At 46.1% G+C, this 17,795-nt stretch overlaps 1 protein-coding gene across 6 annotated transcripts in view; it reads right to left on the bottom strand.

Moving 5' to 3' along the window:
- The window catches only part of KIAA0232 (KIAA0232 ortholog), an 82,831-nt gene that overhangs the window by 50,519 nt on the left and 14,517 nt on the right, over positions 1-17,795 (bottom strand). Inside the window, exon 1 of one of the 6 annotated variants that reach the window (XM_069594781.1) lies at positions 14,290-14,938. The exons of the other annotated variants lie outside the window; for them this stretch is intronic. The gene's annotated coding sequence lies outside the window, so the exon portion shown is untranslated. Of the gene's footprint in view, positions 1-14,289; positions 14,939-17,795 lie in introns of those variants that run through there. 6 annotated transcript variants of the gene reach the window in all.

Below are 17,795 nucleotides of genomic sequence, written 5' to 3'. Positions count from 1 at the left end.
ATAATAATGGCTTTATTTAGTCATAATATTCTTTATGCTAGAGTTTTGATTGATTTATGCCACTAGAAAATGAAAACTAACAGTAATAGGTAAATCTCATTGGATCAGCTTTTATATGAATCTTGGTAGATAATCAGAGGGCTACCAAAAATGACTTTTAAAAAATGTATGAACAGTTATTTCTAGTAAGACCATCAAGCCAGAAAGACAGACATTCCTTACCAAAAATTTAAGACTCAGCTTCCTGCATTTCATCTAGAATTACACATTAGATGTTACATACAAGTTTAAATCCACCACAGGACGATGTTACCAGATTAATGCGTCACTAGGTTACTATATTCCAGGCTTCCCAGGTGGCACGGTGGTAAAGAATCCACCTGCCAACACAGGAGACACAAGAGATGTGGGTTTGATCTCTGGGTCGGGAAGATCCTCTAGAGTAGGAAATGATAACCCACGCCAGTATTCTTCCCTGGAAATTCCATGGACAGAGGAGCCTCGCAGGCTACAGTCCATGGGGTCAGAAAGAGCTGGACATGACTGACCATGCACACAGTCATACGGCTTCTGCCACTTTCTAAAATCTTCCTTACCATACCATCTTTTCTGAATTATAAAAACTAGAAAAATCAAAGCAAAGATTTTCTATGTTTTACTTGCTAAACTTTTCCAGCTGACTCTCAAAACATCTTCCAAAATTCTTTTAACATCTTTGGATCTCAAGATGCCAGGCGGATCATCAATTAAACAGTACATTCAATTCGGGACACCACCTGAAGCAGGAGCACAAGTCGGTACTCATCCAACGAAGGTCCCCCAGGACGATGTGGGGACGCAAAGCAGTGGCTCTAGGAGGTAGGCGAGAGAAGGTAAGGCAGCTGAAGATCACAGAGAAAATGCACCAGCGAGGGGAAAGCTGCCCAGAGGACATCACCAGACACTAGCAAAGGGCTGCTTCTGCACCTCCAGCAGAGTGTTAATTGGGGCATGCAGGCGAGGACCCAGCCAGTGCACAGGGAAGGATCATGGTGCAGGAAAGGCGGAGCCAGGCCCAGGGCTCAGGGACGCTGCTTGCTGCCGCCAGTCGGGGCTGGAAAACCTCACAGTTCCGGCCACATCAGGCAGAGGGCTCAGCGGATCTCAACTCTGTAAGGGGGAGTCACTAGCCTCACAGTAAACACTGTTCTGGACTCGCCTAGTACATCTTAAAATTCAAGACCCCACAGGCCACACTGCTTCCAACTATTTTCACTAAGGCCCCCGAAAAAAGTTCAAGAAATTTACAGGCATGCAAAAATATCCACCACCCAAGAAGAGAAAATTTACCACATTTGGCACCTAATCAAAATTAGCAGACATGTGGGAATTCCCTGGCAGTCCAGGGGTTAGGGCTGTGCACTCTCACTGCTGAGGGTCTAGGTTCAATCCCTGGTCAGGGAACTAAGATCCAACAAGCTGCACAGTGTGGCCAAAGACTAAACAATTAGGAGGCGTGCAGAGAGATGGAGCACAGAGGGGGTGGAGACGAGGAGGAAACAAGCTGAAACCAACCCAAAACTGACACAGAAGTTAGGAGAAAAAGGCTAAAACAGCAATTATGACTACATTCCATAAGTTCAAAAAGATAATAAAAATCAAATGTCTAAAGATGAAAACTGCAACGTCTGAGATTAAAAATATAGGATACAACTATGGGCATACCCAGACCACCTGACCTGCCTCTTGAGAAATCTGTATGCAGGTCAGGAAGCAACAGTTAGAACTGGACATGGAACAACAGACTGGTTCCAAATAGGAAAAGGAGTACGTCAAGGCTGTATATTGTCACCCTGCTTCTTTAACTTATATGCAGAGTGCATCATGAGAAACACTGGGCTGGAAGAAGCACAAGCTGGAATCAAGATTGCTGGGAGAAATATCAATAACCTCAGATATGCAGATGACACCACCCTTATGGCAGAAAGTGAAGGGGAACTAAAGAGCCTCTTGATGAAAGTGAAAGAGGAGAGTGAAAAAGTTGGCTTAAAGCTCAACATTCAGTAAACGAAGATCATGGCATCTGGTCCCATCACTTTATGGGAAATAGATGGGGAAACAGTGTCAGACTTTATTTTTCTGGGCTCCAAAATCACTGCAGATGGTGACTGCAGCCATGAAATTAAACGATGCTTACTCCTTGGAAGGAAAATTATGACCAACCTAGATAGCACATTCAAAAGCACAGACATTACTTTGCCAACAAAGGTCTGTCTAGTCAAAGCTATGGTTTTTCCAGTGGCCATGTATGGATGTGAGAGTTGGACTGTGAAGAAAGCTGAGTGCCAAAGAATTGATGCTTTTGAACTGTGGTGCTGGAGAAGACTCTTGAGAGTCCCTTGGACTGCAAGGAGATCCAACCAGTCCATCCTAAAGGAGATCAGTCCTGGGTGTTCACTGGAAGGACTGATGCTGAAGCTGAAACTCCAATACTTTGGCCACCTCATGTGAAGAGTTGACTCATTGGAAAAGACTCTGATGCTGGGAGGGATTGGGGGCAGGAGGAGAAAGGGACGACTGAGGATGAGATGGCTGGATGGCATCACGGACTCGATGGATGTGAGTCTGAGTGAACTCCGGGAGTTGGTGATGGACAGGGAGGCCTGGAGTGCTGTGCTTCACGGGGTTGCAAAGAGTCGGACATGACTGAGCGACTGAACTGAACTGAATGGCAGATTAGAGAAGAAAAGATTACTGAAGCTTGAACCACACACACACACACAAACTACATAAAACAAAATATGGAGAGGAAAAGAATTTTTTAAAACTAACACTTTTAATGAGCTGTGTAATAACTTTAAGAAAACTACATATTGGAAGACAGAATTGTTACATATTACAATTACTTAGTGGAAGAGAGAGGAGGATAGAAAAAAATATTTTGAAGAAATAATGGCCAAAATTTTTCCAAAATTGATCAAAACCGAAACATACAGATCTACAAAGTTCAGTGAACTCTAAGCACAAGAAACACATAATGAAACTATTCAAACCAGTGATAAAGATCTTAGTTGTGGAGGGTGCAGAGCCCGTTCGTTCGGGAGAACAGAACAAAGATAAGAATGACATCAGCTTGTTGGAAACAATGCAAGTGAGAAGATAACCGGGCAGAAACTTTTAAAGTACTGAAACAAGAACAACAACAAAAAACCTGTCAACTGAGAATTCTCGCCAAAAGCACATTTCAAAGTGAGGTTGAAAAATAAAACTTCTTCAGACATGAAAAAGAAGCAAGCAAGCATTACCAGCAATCTTGCCCTAAGACAAATGCTAAAGGAAGTCTCTTAGGCAGAAGGAAAATGAACAGAACAAAACGTGAATGCACACAAAGGAACAAAGAGCACCAGAGACAGGAGCTTAAAGTTTTCTTGCTAAAGATCTTTAAAGGATACTTAAAGATTGGTGGCTCAGAGGTTCAAGCATCTGCCTGGAATGCTGGAGACCCAGGTTCGATCCCTGGGTCGGGAAGATCCCCTGGAGAAGGAAATGGCAACCCACTCCAGTACTCTTGCCTGGAGAATCCCATGGAGGGAGGAGCCTGGTAGGCTACAGTCCATGGGGTCGAAAAGAGTCGGACACGACTGAGCGGCTTCACTCACTCAAGATATTATTAGTGCCAGAATTTATTTTGGGGGGCTCCAAAATCACTGCAGATGGTGACTGCAGCCATGAAATTAAAAGATGCTTAATCCTTGGAAGGAAAGTTATGACCAACCTAGAGAGCATATTCAAAAGCAGAGACATTACTTTGCCGACTAAGGTCCGTCTAGTCAAGGCTATGGTTTTTCCTGTGGTCATGTATGGATGTGAGAGTTGGACTGTGAAGAAGGCTGAGCGCCAAAGAATTGATGCTTTTGAACTGTGGTGCTGGAGAAGACTCTTGAGAGTCCCATGGACTGCAAGGAGATCCAACCAGTCCATTCTGAAGGAGATCAGCCCTGAGTGTTCTTTGGAAGGACTGATGCCAAAGCTGAAACTCCAGTACTTTGGCCACCTCATGAGAAGAGTTGACTCATTGGAAAAACCCTGATGCTGGGAGGGCTTGGGAGCAGGAGGAGAAAGGGACGACTGAGGATGAGATGGCTGGATGGCATCACTGACTCAATGGACGTGAGTCTGAGTGAACTCCGGGAGCTGGTGATGGACAGGGAGGCCTGGTGTGCTGCGAATCATGGGGTCACAAAGAGTCAGACACGACTGAGCAACTGAACTGATGAACACAGAAGCAAAAAATTCTAAACAAAAGTTTAGGAAATTGAATCCAACAATATACATCCAGAGTACAGTGGAATCAGAAAAACATCATTAATGAAGGGTATGTTAATTGTCTTGGCCAGAGAACTCCTAAAAATCTGTTTCACTGTGAACAACTTAGTGGAAGGCTTTTCTCCATCATTTAAATGCATAAAGACTTTAAAAATTCACACAACAGACTCAGTTCACTGTAAAGACTGATTAAAACCAACAAACAAAAAAACTGTTTTAGTGTACTATGTTTATTTTAAAACATGGTTGTGGGAATCTCTCTGTTGTCATTAAGAGATTTAGCCAAGGGAAAGGATCCAAGAAATAGGTGAGAGACAAAATAAAGCAAAACACATTGAATGCCCATAATCTCATCAAAGCCAGTTAACACCTTGCATCATTACCCCTAAGAGATTCTTGCTGTAACGTGGTCAGTAGTCGACTTCATATAAATTTTGAATCGCCCATCTCCTTACAGTCATTAGGGGCTACAGTTTGTTTTTACTGTCTACGCAGAACACTCAGAAGACTGGAGGAAAGAGAGGAAAGGCCGCCATGTCGGGGAGGAGGGGCATCGGGCTATGTGGTCAGCTGGGCAGCACCAGGGAGAGGACCCTAACAACAAAGGTCTGAGACAGAAGCACTCCAGTACCACAACAACAGGTCTAAATGTTCCTGAAGCTCCTTGCTGTGAACCTCAACTGTTAACAGGTGACCCAGGTTTAAATAGTGGGCTGTTAACTAAGCTTCCCTTCTCCTAAGCTGCAAGCCTTTGGCAGAGGAGCAAACATTTGACCCAATGGAAGCCGTTATATTCTAGTTCTGAACTGAAAGTTACCTGTTTAACCACTTGGCCAAAACAATGTTGGAATCTAACAAGCATATCGGAGAAGGTGATGGCACCCCACTCCAGTACTCTTGCCTGGAAAATCCCATGGGCGGAGGAGCCTGGTAGGCTGCAGTCCATGGAGTCGCAAAGAGTCGGACACGACTGAGCGGCTTCACTTTCACTTTTCACTTTCATGCACTGGAGAAGGAAATGGCAACCCACTCCAGTGTTCTTGCCTGGAGAATCCCAGGGATGGGGGAGCCTGGTGGGCTGCCGTCTGGGGTTGCACAGAGTCGGACAAGACTGAAGCGACTTAGCAGCAGCAGCAACAAGCATATGCAAAACCCACTTATCATTCACCTGGCAAGTTCAAGAACACAGCTGGCAAACACCAAAATGCCAAACTCTATTTGCCTTCACACTCATTTCAGAACATGAAGTTGAGTTAGCATGAAGGTAAACTGTATTTAGTTAAAATTCTCTAAGAAAAAGAAAAAGCACAACCGTATATATTCAAAGGCTGTTTTGTCCCATTTTTCCAACTTCTTCTTCTACAAAGGTTTACATTGAGAAGAAAAGAACCTTCAAATTATCTTGAGCATCCTTCTCCCACACAAAATTAACCCAAACCATCCTAAAGAGTGGGCTGCATAAATGATAATTTTAAAGGTCCAACAATAATACTCTCATTTTAGAATTTCTTTTGTCTTTTTTACTTTAAATTTTAAGTGGTTTGAAACCAAAAAATACATATATAGCTAATCAAATGCCCATGGAAGGATGCACCTTCTTTAATTCATGAAGACAAGACAGACGAGTGGAAAGCACACCAACCTAGGTTTGGTACCCATAACTTATCTGTAAAAGAGAATAGTAAATCCTTGCTCTCCCGACCTCTCGACTTCTCACAAGGTTGTTGCAAATGAGCAAGTGAGAAACGCCTCCAACTATCTGTGGCCTCTGCATTTCACGAAATGTCATACCAGTGGAAGGAGGTATTATTATAAACTCCCCTTGTCAACTGTCCACTTACTCTTACAGGATTCTTCACTAATAAGATTATCTGAAGAACAGCAATTATGTAAAATACGTTAAGCTTTTAGTACAAAAAATACTCAATTACCTCACTATCCTTAAAAAAAAAAAACTATGAAATCACCTTCATTTACAATAACCTAGTTCTAGTCATAGCAGCCTTTGCTTTTGTGAGGAATAGTCTGGTCTCTAGCACAAGTTCCAATGGGACTGCAAAGAGCTTCAGTGGTGGAGTGCAGAGGATGGATGCAGAAGCGCCATAGACCCGTCTGCCCTGTTTCCCGTGTTCTGGCCTGTGCGCATCTGCATAAGTACCATGGACCCATCTGCCCCGTTTCCCATGTTCTAGGCCGCGCGCATTTGCAGAAGCGCCATGGACCCCTCAGCCCCGTTTCCCGTGTTCTGGGTTGTGCGCATCCGCAGGAGCACCAAAGACTTGTCTGTCCCGTTTTCCGTGCTCTGGACTGCGCACGTCCGCAGGAGCACCTAAGACCCCTTGGCCCCGTTTCCCGTGTTCTGGGCTGTGCGCACCCGCAGAAGCGCCATGGACCCCTTGGATCTGTTTCCCGTGTTCTGGACCGAGCGCATCCGCAGGAGCATCGAGGACCCCTCGGCCCGGTTTCCGTGGTCTGGACCGTGCACAGATGCACTATTAGGCCACACTGTCCCCAACAATACAGGCGCAGGCGCTCAGCACACACGACTTTCCTTGTGCAGCCCACTGTACCGTTTCCACGTGTTTCAAGGGCTCTAGAATTAAAAATAGTCCTGGGAGTGAACGAACATCACCCCCCAAAGACTTCGGGGTTGAAGAGAGCCTCCAGGCCAAGTTATTACTGTGAGCCCAGTGGAGTGGGGGGTGGGGGGGGGCGGGGAATCGTCCGTCAAGCCTTGCTCACTCCCACGCCCCAGCCGCCCCCCCCCCCCACAAGAAACCCCACGTCACCCTCCGTCTCCAGCAGTCAGTCAGGGCCCTGGGGCCTGTGACAGCTACGATCAGACCGGGAACCAGAACAACAAACTGAATCCTAAAAATGAAAGCATTTAATTCTGTAACTATCTGGTCCACATGTTTTCAGAGTGATATAATTAGTCCCAAATGATTCCTCTATCTAGGAGAAAAGAAAACACATCCTAAGGACCTAAGTCATTACATAAGAGCTTTTCCAGCAAACTGCCAGACAAAACATGGCAAAGCCACTGTCTTCAAATGAGCCATTTGAAGATGAAGCAGTCTTTTCTTTCCGGCAGGTCTGGGGGTGCTAATGGGGGGTTCTGAAGAAGTCCACTGACCTTTCAGATTTTCCTCCCCTATGTAACAATGTTGTAAGAAACACAGTGCCCTGGCCTTACACTCTTTGTGACACCACAAACAGTGATGAAAACAATCCAAAGGGCAGCTCCCATCAGTGTTCTCAAACAGCTATAGGAGACACTCAGCTCAGCTTCCTTAGTGCTCAAGTGGAAAAGACAGGCAGCAGAAACGAAAACATACCAAGGTACTCCCCTCCACTTCTTTTTTGGTGCCATACGTATTTTTAGGTTTGCACAAAAACTCATAAAAATTATTTCAAAAAGCACATTCTCTAACACGGAACATACGTGTTACTTGTGGGCTTTCTCAACTCACCTGTGTCACAGCACAGCTGATCACAAAGAGCACCAGGCCGTGAACAGTCGTAAACCTGGCTTCTCTGGGCAAAGTGAAAATCTTGCACAGCCCTGCTCAAGCAAATATTCACTTGCTGAAGCTTTCTTTCAGGGTCTCAGAGCCCTTTTCTTTATGCACAAGTTTATAATACACATTTTTACTGTAAAGGCTTTTTAAAGGATTTTTTTAAAATATGGAAGCAGAAGGGCAGACATACACAATTTCTCCACTCTAGTTCACTGTTAGTATACTGGTATGACTGTCAGTGTCTGTGTGACTATTTTCACACAGGACTTAAAAGCTTTCATTACTTCTACTTATTAAATATGAATATATACTTTCATATCCTGCATTTTTCACCTAAACATTATGTCACCCCAGTGTTGCTCCAGAGCCTTACTACATTGTCTAATACAGTGGCCCCTAGTCACACTGGCTATTTAAATAAAAACATCAGTTCCTCAGCCACATTTCAAGTGCTCTTACAGCCAATGTGGCTAGCAGCGGCCCTACAAACATGAAACACAGGACATTTCTCTCATCACAGAAGTTCTACTTGACAAGGCTGGCTTTGACGCTCTCCAGCAGATGACTGTGTTGGGCTAAATGAGAACCGTCAGCTCTTTTTCCTAGAGTTCCCACGCCCCTCACGTGCCTGCAAACTGCACAGACACTCCTCCTCGTACCAAAAGATGGGGGGCCTGCCTGCGTCCCAGAGGAAGTGTGTGAGGGACCTGGCAAAGCGCCGCCCTCAGGCCTGAGAGGCCTCACCCGTCTCAAGTAGTCAGATCCCACTGCAGCAGAACATACTCACAGTTAAGACCGTGGAAGAACGAAGCCAGGCTGTAGAGAGCGGTCAGGGACGCAGTGGACTGCGGTGCTGGTGAGGGCTCTCGAGGGGCCCCTGGACTGCAAGGCGATCCAACCAGTCCATCCTAAAGGAGATCAGTCCTGAATACTCACTGGAAGGACTGATGCTGAAGCTGAAACTCCAATACTCTGGCCACCTGATGTGAAAAACCCACTCACTGGGAAAGACCCTGATGCTGGGACAGACTGAAGGCGGGAGGAGAAGGGGACGAGAGGATGAGACAGTTGGATGAGACGGTTGGATGGCATCAGGGACGTGATGCACATGCGCTTGAGTAGGCTCTGGGATGCGGTCCCTGGGGTCGCGGAGAGTCGGACACAACTGAGCGACTGAGCCGAACAGAGCAAAAAGACAAGACAGAAGAAAGCCGACAATAAACAGGACAGGGGGCCAAGGGCAACATCTGGGAGGAAGGTTATTTAGTCCAAGGGAGTGGGTGTGCTGCAGAAACCACTCCCAATCGCTGGAGACGAGCACCAATGCCAGTATCTTGCTCATGCTCCATGTCCGTCCTGGACGGACAGGGGCGCCTGGCACAATCACTGAGCAGAACCACTCTGGGCCATAGGATGACCCTGGCCGTCAGCCCTGCACCCTGCCAATCCAGAAGTGAGAGGAAAAAAACAAGAGACTATCTGAACCCAAGTGTGTACCTGAGCTCTGAAAGCTTCTCCTGGAGTGAGTCACTCCCCCATCATCAACCAAACCAAGTCTCAGGGGCTCACTTCATTTACACAAGGGGTGTGTGTGTGTTGGGGGGGGGGGCAGGGAGGAGAAGGGCGGGCAGCAACAGGCGTCAACAGCCCCAGGCCTCACTGTGGCTTCAAGGGGCAACAAATAGGGGGCTCAACAGGAAACAACTCTACAGTCTGACATGGTAAGTCTAACGCTGACCCAGCCATCTGGTAAACTCAGATGGAACATTCAAAGCCACAGATGAATTAAAACACTGCAAAAAGAAAAAGAATCCATACAAAAGAGACTCATTTTAATGCTCAAAAAGGTTTCTGGCAGGCACGAACGCTGCAGAGATAAGAGTGGCTAGGTGGAAATGGGGCGGAGTCCCGCCCTGGGCCCCTAAGCAGCCTTCTCCGCACAGGGCGATCTGTGCTCTCCGGCGACACTGAGGCCTCTCGATGTCCTCAGCAGCCTCGTCCTTCAGTGACCCCCCATTCACATGCTTCTCCAAGCGCCTTCGGTGCGGGGGTTCCCTCCAAATGAGGCTGGTCTTCAGGGCCTAGCCTGACATGGTCCAGGTGCTATACGGCAGAGTGCTGAGCCCTTTGGCAGGTGATCAAAACTGTCTGGCCAAATACTCCCCAATCTAACAGGGGGAATGAATTCTGAAGGAGAGAGTCTGGGAGAGAAAACAATATCCATACACTGGCATGGGAGGGGGGTGTTGGGGGGGAGGGCACCTGGGAAGCCCCAAACACACACACGCCTCCCAGAGGCTTCCTGCATCCTAAGCACAATACAGACTTCTTCCCACTGAACCCACTGCCCTGTGACCTAGTATGGGATAACTTATGCCTTCACTCTATTTTTAACTGGTGCTTCTTCACTACCAGTTTCATCAAAAAATTGTTAAAAAGTACTCTGCTGCTGCTGCTAAGTCACCTCAGTCGTGTCCAACTCTGCGACCCCATAGACGGCAGCCTACAAGGCTCCCCCGTCCCTGGGATTCTCCAGGCGAGAACACTGGAGTGGGGTGCCATTTCCTTCTCCAATGCATGAAAGTGAGGAGTGAAAGTGAAAGCGCTCAGTCGTGTCCGATTCAGTATTCACCAAAGGGGCCTACATTACCTGCGACTATCTTTTCATAATTTTTCCCTTTGGGTGTCCATAGGATTCTCACATAAAGAAAAGCCTTTGAAGAGGAAGGGTAAAGGGTATAAAACAGAAAAAACAACACAGAAACGAGACTAAAGAGACAGATGTCTGAAACACTGTGATTCTTCATATTCTACTACTTTCACAAAATTCCTTAATAACTTTTGCCAGGAAACCAGAGAGGGCACTCACATAATGAGGGAGTTAAGCATATACATGCAGTCCTTGCCAATTATTTCCAGATCTCAGCGCACCGATTTGGAACACAAGGTACTGCTTATTCTCGTTAGTAGGTAGCCTGGCTCCAGAGCCAATGTATGGCTAGAAGGGAAAACCCACAGAGAACCTATGGATTCTCCCCCCACAGCTCTATCACTGAGGACAGGATCAGGGGCTAAAAGCTGGTCATGCACACCTGTTTAGCCATGTAACTGGAAAACTACATAGAAATGGACAATCAGATCTACAGTCTCTTCCCCATCTAGAAGTGTGTCCAGACCTAGGAAACGAATAAGGCTCCATTATAAAATAATGCAATCAACAAATCAAGTGCAGGACATGAGTTCCTTCTGTGCAAGCAGGAAGCACTGCGTAACAGACCAAGAAATCCCACTTTCACTGGCCAGGTAACCACCAATGATCAGTGTATATTCTTCAGGGACAAACAAAATGAATTTTTTTTCACGAAGGTAGGATAGTTCTCATAGATAAATAAGAACTACCAGTTGATAGCAAAAGTAACTAGCAAATGCCTTAATAAACTGCTGCCACGTAACAGACCTTGGTTAATATCTATGTTTAAAAGGAAGAGCCAACTATATGAAGGTAAAGTACAGGTGAAAGCGCTCAGTTCTACTAAGAATCAGAAGTACCGAACAGTCTCCCATTAAAGCGAAACAAATCAGACGCAGATCAAGTGTGAGATGAGAATGAATAAAAGGGAAGAACTGTCCAACTCGGAGGAATTCTCCTCTACTGACCGTGCTGTTGTCAAATGCTTACAGGAATCAAAGTCCAGACCAGCCTTTACGTTCTGACAGCTGTAACTGGGCTACACACGGAGGAGATGAACTGCTCACGTCAAGTAGCCCTGCTTTATTTCTAAGTTTTTCCTGACTAGCAGTTACTTGCTGATTCACTACTCACCACTCAACACTTCCGGTCTGAAAAGCTGAACTGCTTTTTCAAAGACTGTAATTTATTTGCAGGTTGTCACAGTACAGTAACCAATGAGGTGTTTAGCTTAGATCTCAGAACTCTTTAGCAGGGCTATAAAATAGTAGTTTTTATGCCTTTAAAAAAGTCTTTACAGAGATTTAGAAAAATCTCCCCTTTTCTCCTAAAAGGGGCAAATTTCATGTCATACAGTTTGCAGGATTAAAAAACATACATGAAGCCATCTGGGTCCAAAGGAAAGTGAAGTTGCTCAGTCGTGTCCGACTCTTTGCAACCCCATGGACTGTAGCCCACCAGGCTCCTGTCCATGGGATTTTCCAGGCAAGAGTACTGGAGTGGGTTACCATTTCCTTCTCCAGGAGATTTTCCCAACCCAGGGATTGAACCCGGGTCTCCCCCATTGCAGGCAGACACTTTACTGTCTGAGCCACCAGGGAAGGGAGATGGAAATGTATATACCTGTATATGAAGTGAAGCAGCAGTCTCAAAGATTACAAAGCAGCTATCAAAGAAAACCCAAAAATTCAAACAAAGTTCACTACCATGAAATTCTATACAGCTTTTAGAAAAAATGTTGGAAAAGAGAAGGAGCAACTCAATTTTAGGAACCTAGAAACTTCAGTTAGGAGCAAGTTACACTGATCCTACTCTAAGAAACGCACATTTTCACAAACCCAAAGTGATTTTGTTAGTTTTGTTTTCACAGAGGTCTTCCCTGACCAGGGATGGCAACTGTGCCCCTGCAGTGGAGTGCGGATTCCTAACCACTGGACCGCCGGGGAAGTTTAAAAGCAAGTTTATTTGGAAACGAAACGAAACAAAAAGAACAGGCAGATTTTTGGAATTTTTGAAAATGCAAAAAACTCCAACATAATGAAAACTACTCTGTCAAGGATGAAACATTCTATCAAGTGAAAGAGTAGATCACTGTGTATTACAGTAAGTTTTAAAAGTGATACTGCTGCTTGTCAAAATGTCTATGTACGAAAACTTTACAGCTTTCAACTACTCATCTCAAAACTACAAAGTAATCTATCTTCTGAGTTTCCCTGAGTGGGAGAAAAATGGCCGGAAATCCTACAACTCACTAAGAGTAAGACAGTGAGCCAATTTGTTAGTAGTTACTATTAAAAGCCGCTGTATTACTTAACACATATTGTTGTTGTTCGGTCACTAAGTCATATCCAACTCTCTGACCCCGTGGAATGCAGCATGCCAGGCTCCCCTGTCATGGATCACAGACTTGTTATGGAAGAAGGGCTTGTGTTAACTCAACAAAGCTATGAAATACGCCGTGCAGGACCACCCAAGATGGACCAGTCACAGTGAAGAGTTCCAACAAAATGTGGTCCACCGGAGGAGGAAATGGCAAATCACTCCAGTATTCTTGCCTCGAGAACCCCATGAACAGTAGTATTAATACATATTACAGTTATCTAAAATAAACCTAGGTAAGAAGCAATATTTGGGTAATGTTTCAGGTCTGTCAACGAAGGATACCTAATTCAGTATAAAAATTTTATACAGATTATCTGACTCTTACCTTACTAGTAAGAAATTTTAAAGCATCAAAATAAAATTGTCTATTTGATTTTGCAAAATGATACAGATTTGAGAGCTCAGAACAGGTTTGCTGTACATATTTTCATTCTGCATCCACTAATTACATGCTTCAGAGATTAAATCACGTTTTTAGATGCAACTCTTAAGATAGCCTCAGTATAGCCCCTAGGAAGCTATTTAAATGAACAGTGTCAAGGTTTAAAAGAGAGCCTGCTAGGTGACAAAAAAATGTATCACTTCTATTATAGAACTACCTCCTTTTTGCATGAGTTAGGAAAATACCAGGGCTGAAATAAAAGCAGTTTTTCTTTTTTAATTTTAGGACACCTTGAAACTTTTAATATGGTAGTAATATGCCTGTGGCACCTCCAGGAAAGAGACAAAGTAGCATCTCCATACTTGCTAAAGACCTGTTTTGTGTTCCTCAGAATATGCTTTGGTAAATATAATCTTCTAACCACGAAGAATTAACATTTTCTCTAAGGCCCACATTGCAAGCAAGACCTAGACCACCTAAGGCCCTCAGAGCCTCAATTTCCGCAGGACTGAAACGTTAACCTGGGACTTCCCTGGTGGTCCAGCGGTTAAGACTCCACCTGCCAATGGCGGGAAAAGGGTTCGATCCCTGGTCTGGGAAGGTCTCACATGCTGCGGGACAATTAAGTCCGTGCACAGCCGCTGAAGCCTGGGCGCTCCAGGGCCTATGCTCTGCCACAGGAGAAGCCCCCGCGATGAGAAGCCCCGCGCCACACAAGTGCAGCGTAGTCCCCGCCTTCTGCAACCAGAGGAAGCAGCCACAAGACTCAGTGCGGCCAAAACAACAACCTTCAAAAGCTTCTAATTAAAAAAATTTTTTTAAAGAAAACTGAAGATTTAGGAATGAGATCATTAGTTGTATCCTTCTCCTTTTCTATAAATCATCTGCGTAAATTGTACTATTCTATTTAGTAAAATCAATCAGTACTCCTCTGTGGCATCGGAAACTTCCAGAGTCTCCCTTTTCCCCAGGCATGCCCGGGTCCTCATCTGTTATCTTTGATGACATACACGGAAAGGCTGCTGGCTGATGCCCGCGTCCTCCGTGCTGTGATGATCTCCCAGCGCCCGAGACAAGCACGGCAGGAAGGCAGGCACCCAAACACCGTGGGGAGCCTACAGCCACTGAGGCGGGCTTAGGCGTGTTTCTGCTTCACACAGCATCCAAGCTGTATTTTAGGGGATCAAGGCAGACACCTGGAGGTGTAAACACAGGAGGTTAAGGGCAGAACCACTGCCAAGAGTGAATCCAGCTGGCCAGTGGATCCACACTGGAGGGAAAAGGATCATTCTCAGGGGGTACACTCTGGGGCTGGTGGAGACGCAGGCTAGAAGTACGGTACCTGATCTAACATATGTGCTGAAAACCTCAGAAATGCTACTAAGGAAATGGCAACCCACTCCAGTATTCTTGCCTGGAGAATCCCATGGACGAGGAACCTGGCAGGCTATAGTCCATGGGGTCGCACAGAGTCAGACACGACTGAGCTACTTCAAGTGTACTTTGAGGCATTCCTGAATTTGGGAAACACACTAAGAGGCCCTATGATATTTGGAGCCCAAGTGACGACTTGTCTTATGTAATTCTCCTTAGATCAGTGAAACAGCTATACTTTTCCAAACCCCCCAAAATATAAGTACTTTAAAGACAGGCTAACAGTACAACATTCCTAAAAATATATATTTAAAATACTGTACTCAGCAAAGTGTGATACTCTACAAGGTGATACATTTTGGGTTGGAATTTTACAGTAATTAAAACTCTCCGGGATTTCCTTGGTGGTCCAGAGGTTAAGACTCATGCTTCCAATGCAGGGGGCGTGGGTTTGATCCTTGGTTGGAGAACTAAGATCCCACAAGCCACAAGGTGCAGGCAAAAAAAAAAAAAATTTTATTTAAAAAACAAAACCAAGTAACTTCTTCCCTCAAAAGACAGAGTGAAATGATTACCTTTATATAAAGAGCCCCAGTACAGGTCAAAACTTTAAAATTTCATGGATGTGTCCAAATCGTAAGTTTTTTACATGGACTGTGGCTGTGAGCTTTATTCCCAGATACCAGGTTCAGCTGCTCCTAGGTGCTCTCCACGGCCGTCATCTGCAACGGCCGACGGCTCTGTTCCCCCCATCCTGCCCCCACTGACGCACGGTCTGGGCTTCGGAGCGCCGGGAAGGGCAGCGGCACCAGCGGGGCGTCCTGCGTCGTGTACGCGATTATACAGGAAACGTTTCCACACTTCCTCACTAAGAAGGATGCCTCTCTAGGTTTTCCGCAGACATTCTTTATTGGTTAAGCACATTTCCTGCTACTTGACATCTAAGATCATAGATACAGCTCAGTCACCTGTATCCAGAATGAGTGAGCAAAGATCCTTTCTTCCTTGTATCAGAAGCTGTGGTTTTCTTCCAGCAACAGAAGCAGCTTATGCTTACTGAAGCCTTACCATCTAAGTGTTCCCTTTTTTACAGATGAGGAAACTGAAACTCAGGAAATGAATTTCCCCAAACAGAAAGAAAAGAGGAAGGGTTGGGATTTGAAAGCAGGCTGAGCTGACGCCAGAGTCGAGCTCCTCACCGTTGCAGACCATCCCGTAACGACTCACAACAACCCAGAAGGGTCCTTCTGGGCCCAAAGGGGACGACCTTAGCGGCACTGGTCTGCATCTAAGTCTGGCTTTCCAGGGATTCCGCCCTGCTTGAACACAGCACAACTGTACCACAGATTCTGTAAGAGATCCTATGATCATCAAAGCGGGATGAATCAGCAGGGGAAAGAGAGAGGCAGGATTAAATGAGATGAGAATTTAATTCACATTATACAGGGTTTCAAATTTTTGAGAAGCTGTGGCTCCAAGGATCTCCATGTGACTGATAAATATTTGAAAACACGCAGAAAATCAAGGAAGTCTAGACCACACCAAGAAAACAGCAGGTCAGCACAGATAACACGTGAAATAATGTAAGTTCCAGGAAACCAGTGCGTTTAATCTGGGAAAGAAAAGCTTAATGTGCATCATCACTCTGCTCACCACCCAACCCCCCCACATGTGCACACACACGTGGTGGTGGGAGTCACCCCACACACATGCACATGTTATACACATGCACATGCTATACACACGGTGAGGGGAGTCCCCCCCCACATACATGTTACATACACGGTGGGGGTGTCAACCCCCCCACATGTGCACACTACACACGTGGTGGGGGGAGTCACCACACACATGTATATGTTACACACATGGGGGCTGTCTCCCCATACACACATGTACATGTTACACACATGGTGAGGGAGTCACCCACACACACATTACATACACGGTGGGGGTGTCACCCAGACGCGTATGTACATGTTACACACATGGTAGGGGTGTAGCCCCTCTCACACATGTACATGTTACAGTGTACATATGTACGTGTTACATATACAGTGGGGGTATCACCCTTGCACACACATATGTACACATTACATGCACAAGGGGTGTCACCCCCCTACACACATATGTACATGTTACATAGACGGTGAAGGGGGTGTTGAGTGGAGTCAGAGACAAAGGGGAACAGCCCTATCCTGTATTTCTCCAGAAGGTCAACCGGTAAACCAAGTCACTCAAAAGCACTCTAAGAAAAATGCCACCCTACTGGCCGCACTGTGCCCCTTCCCAGGACTGCCCCACGTGCAGCGACTGACTGGAGCGCATACGCGGCTCCAATCTGGGGCAACTGGAGCTCCACAGCTCCCCGTGGCGGGAGGGGAGCAAGGTTGGGCTGGGCCTGCCAGGCAGCCCGACGGCCCGAGGCTCTGTTCCGCGTGCAGGTGCGGCCCCCTCAGGCACGTCCGAATCCCCACTCTGCATGCTAACCTATCTGCACCTGCTTTCCAGAGCACCCGCCCACCAAAGGACTCACAAAGGAACCGAAGGCCCCATCAGTCACAGGCCCCTCAGCTGAAACATCAGAAACAGCTGCCACTTGGGGTAAGCTACTTCGTGCAAGACACCATGGGGGCACAGGCAGCTTCAGCTGGAAGGCAGTGGTGGTGTGCTATCCAGTAATTTAAAAAGCTATGAGAACGTGACTTCAGCACATGCATGAAATGATCATGCTCGCACATCATTCGCTCTGCAGAAAAGGCAGAATCCACGATTCCGCTCTATGTAAACGCTGTTTTATGTTTAAGAACACGAGTATGCTAACCAGAGTTCTAGGCAATGTAATCACTTTCAGTTAGTAACTCCTCTTCATTCTCTTACAACCACCATTCGTTTTTCTATCTACCTCGGTTTAGACGCTGTGTCAGTGACTGATGTCCTCGGAAGAGGAAATCTGGGCAGAGACACTCAAGGACATCACATGAAGGCAGAGGCAGAGACCAGACTGGTGTGCCTGCAGACCGAGAAACGCAGTCCCAGAGGTTAGGAGAGGGGCACGCAGCGGCTCCTCCCGCAGAATCTCCAGGAGCCAGCCCTGCCGACGACAGGGGACTGCTGACCCCAGGACTGAGCAGGAGTGTCTGTG

This window comes from Ovis canadensis, chromosome 6 (assembly GCF_042477335.2).
Source record: "Ovis canadensis isolate MfBH-ARS-UI-01 breed Bighorn chromosome 6, ARS-UI_OviCan_v2, whole genome shotgun sequence".
NCBI classification, from domain to species: Eukaryota; Metazoa; Chordata; class Mammalia; order Artiodactyla; family Bovidae; genus Ovis; species Ovis canadensis.
Note: the sequence above shows the minus strand (reverse complement) of the source record. Positions and strands in the feature narration are given on the sequence as shown.